Source organism: Conger conger, chromosome 13, assembly GCF_963514075.1.
Source record: "Conger conger chromosome 13, fConCon1.1, whole genome shotgun sequence".
In the NCBI taxonomy this organism is placed as follows: Eukaryota; Metazoa; Chordata; class Actinopteri; order Anguilliformes; family Congridae; genus Conger; species Conger conger.
The window spans coordinates 46,056,638-46,060,957 of NC_083772.1; positions in this window are offsets into that span (position 1 = coordinate 46,056,638).

Consider the following 4,320-nt stretch of genomic DNA (forward strand, 5'->3'; position numbering starts at 1 on the left):
GTGGTGTTCCACTGCATCTCCCCCCTGCCTGTCTGGTTAAATACGCATGTCTGTGGTGTTCCACTGCATCTCCCCCCTGCCTGTCTGGTTAAATACGCATGTCTGTGGTGTTCCACTGCATCTCCCCCCTGCCTGTCTGGTTAAATACGCATGTCTGTGGTTCCAGTGCAACTCCTCCCTGCCTGTCTGGTTAAATACGCATGTCTGTGGTGTTCCAGTGCATCTCCCCCCTGCCTGTCTGGTTAAATATGCATGTCTGTGGTGTTCCACTGCATCTCCCCCCTGCCTGTCTGGTTAAATACGCATGTCTGTGGTGTTCCACTGCATCTCCCCCCTGCCTGTCTGGTTAAATACGCATGTCTGTGGTGTTCCACTGCATCTCCCCCCTGCCTGTCTGGTTAAATACGCATGTCTGTGGTGTTCCACTGCATCTCCCCCCTGCTGCGCTGGGGGTTCCTGCTCCCTTTGTCTCCCGTTAACCCCTTAACTCCCACACAAGGGGCCATTCAGCCCAGTGTCACATACCCCTGGGGTGTTGTGACAGCTCTTTGTTTGGACTTAAATTGACTTTAAGACATTACATTTAACTTTCCCTCCTCCCCCTGAATCAGCGCGCCACCTCCTCCCAGCTCATTGCGGGCGTCAGTGTGAAAGGACCAGCGCATCCCCGACTTAAACAAACAAGCAGCCCTGGGTGACCGTGCCTGTTGTGACCGAGTCTGCCTCTCCAGCTCAGCCACGCTGCAGAAGCACTGCTGTAAACGTGGGGTAGACACCGTGACAGACCCACGCTGCAGAAGCACTGTAAACGTGGGGTCGACACCGTGACAGACCCACGCTGCAGAAGCACTGCTGTAAACGTGGGGTAGACACCGTGACAGACCCACGCTGCAGAAGCACTGCTGTAAACGTGGGGTAGACACCGTGACAGACCCACGCTGCAGAAGCACTGTAAACGTGGGGTCGACACCGTGACAGACCCACGCTGCAGAAGCACTGTAAACGTGGGGTAGACACCGTGACAGACCCACGCTGCAGAAGCACTGTAAACGTGGGGTAGACACCGTGACAGACCCACGCTGCAGAAGCACTGTAAACGTGGGGTAGACACCGTGACAGACCCACGCTGCAGAAGCACTGTAAACGTGGGGTCGACACCGTGACAGACCCACGCTGCTCACCGGGGTCAAATAGAGGTGACTGCTCAGCAAACCATTGCTAATTAAATAGCCGTTCAAAGGGTGTTTACAATACGCGCTATACAGACACAAACGTATTTACACAGAACAATATCAGCTGCTGCAGTCTGATAAGAGCCAAGTTGAATTGGGGTAAAGCGTGAAGGCAAAAGCTAACGGTAAAATTGACATTCTTCTGAAAAAACTCTACAGGGTGAAGTGCAGCTCAGTCCAGACACACCGCAGTGGCATTAAACAGAAGTACATGAACATTATTCATCATTATTCAGTACAGGTGTAATTACCTGTGAGAGGCAGTGTCCACTGTAGTGGTGTGTTCATACCGATTTTAAAGGGGGAACAAGCGGGGCACATACATGAATAAACTCATTTGCAGCATGGCTCCTTCTCAGGTAGACCGAATAAGTTGAAGGAATTCAGGAAATACGTAGGAAGATTGTGGAGCCAATTTAATACTACAATCCACATTCACTTTGGAATCCACTTTGCTTTTTCTTTTTTGCACTACAAGTAGACTAGCAAAAATACTATTCCATTTTTCTGTGGGAAATGCAAACTCTCTAAATGGTGTTTCTAAATTTGATGTAGAGAAGTGTACATTATCAAAATGCTAAGGAGGACTATTATTGTTTAGAATGCAGAAAAGCCATTGGATAAAATAAACATTTCAATAATCTTATTTCAGTTCAAATCTATTCTTGATGAAATCTATAAATGTAATCTATTCTTGATGTTTTTGGCCATTGAAAAGGAGGACATGCTTGCATGCTTCAGAAAGTCTCAATCAGTACGTTCAACTGAAAAAGATATGCATTTTACACACACACTCCACACCACAAATAATACCTCCACCAGGGCATACTGTGGGTTTAACCCTGTTCAATCGAAATCTATGACTTCTTATATGGAATCCTTTTCAGAAAAAAAATCCTTTTCTTTTTTTTAAATAAGTATTTTGGTATATTATTATTAATACAGTACATAAATTATTAATATAATACATTTTAAAGTATATAGGAAGCACTGATTCAGTCACGCGAGTATATTGCTACCTTCATACATATATGACGTTCAATGATCATATATATTTAAAAACAATTTGTAGAGATACCTCATATTATGTCTATAGAAAAATTAGATACAGTATGTCTGTATTACATTTGCTACAACCCCTAAGTAAAACGCTTATGGAGTAGTTATATGTTTTTTAGTGCAACAACTGAGTATGTGACACAATCAGTATTTTGAATGTTAACATAAAATATCAAATATTACTAGCAGCTGATTATTGCATCAACCCTTAAAGAACAGTCTTATTCTCAGCTTCCTTTCCTTACAAGCATATATCTAATCGTGTAAAACAATAGCTGTTAAATCCTGCTTCTTTTTCGCATGGGAAATGAACGGTTAATTACAGTATTGGGGGAGTTAGCATGTATTATTTAGGCACCTGTACAGCTTTGTTTTAATGTGAAACAATTGAAGCGAGGCAAGGACTTACACGTATGACACACACAGAGGAGTGTGAGTGAAGGAAGTGTTTATTCCATCAACAATAAACTCAATAGACAGCCTGCATATCATTCAACAACTGCAGAGCACAGGAATTCATAACAGAAAACCATGAATTCCTGAGGTACAGTGCCAGGTAAATATTTTCGGATACTGTAGCTAAACATATTTAATAGTTAAAAGCAGCATGTCTGTATTTTGGAGTTTATGATTTGCTGATATTTATCTTGCCTCCACAATATTTCTCTCGGCCCTAGAGCAAGGTCGACCCCTTGTAATGGTGAAGTCTGTTTTCTGGTGAAAAGCAGCTGCACTGAAATCCATCTGCTGGACATGCCTTCAACACACAGACCTCCATGACCTCATGCAGGAACTGCTGGTTCGCCCAACCACTGCTTACGAACTGCAGTTTTGTCATTGTTTTCACAACACGCACACCTTCGTGACCTCATGCAGGACCTGCTCGTTCGCCCAACCACTGCTTACGAACTGCAGTTTTGTCATTGACACCAGGAAATCAAAACATGCACCAGGAAATCAAAAGACCCTCAACTCTCCAATAACCGTCTGTTTCAGCCACATCCACGTCCGGGATATCATCGCCAGACAGCCAGACCCAAACAGATCAAGCCGCAAGATTTTAAAGCTTTTAAAACAAAAACTTTATCAACAGCGTCACTTAAACATCAGAAACTGTAAATATCCAAAATATCCTTCGCTGAACACAAAAACTTTCTGGCCCAATCAAATCATACTCTAAAACTGAAATATTGGAATATTGTCCATTAGTAAATGTATGATTGACACTGCAGTCCACCAATCTCGGCTTCGAAACAGTTGCTGTGTATGACTTTCTCTAGCATCTAGTCACAGATCATGTAGCCTTTACTCATCTGTCATATTAAAGAACAACCACTGTTTTTAAAATACATGTGAAGTCTAGCCATGAAATTCCAAACACCAGCCTCCAACTAATTTCATGAATCAATACTACAATCAGTGAGCACTTTATTAGGTATTTATTAGACTTATTTTTTGGACGTATTGGTCTTCTGTGGCTGTAGCCTATCCACTTAGAGATTTGAAACGTTGTGTGTTCAGAGAGCATACCAGTGTTGTTATTTGCATTACTGTCACCTTCAGCTGTCAGCTTTGGCCAGTCTGGGCCTTTGCAAGAGACCTCTCTTATTAACAAGGCATTTTTGCCCGCAGACCTGCTGCTCACTGGAATTTTTTTTTCCCGCACCATTCTCTACAAACTTTAGCTAGACTGTGGAGTGCGAAAACAGCAGGAGATCAGCAGTTTCTGAGATCATTCAAACCACCCTGTCTGGCACCAACAATCATTCCACGGTCAAAGTCACTTACATCACATTCCTTCCGCATTCTGACATTTGGTCTTAAAACAGCTGAACCTCTTGATCATGTCTGCATTTAGTCGCTGCCACATGATTGGCTGATTAAATATTTGCATTAACAAGCTGGTATACAGGTCTGCCTAATAAAGTGCTCTGTGAGTGTAGACCAGGGGTCACCCACCCTATTCCTGGAGATCTACCGTCCTGAAGGTTTTCACTTCAACCCTAATTAGCCACTCTACTAATTAGCA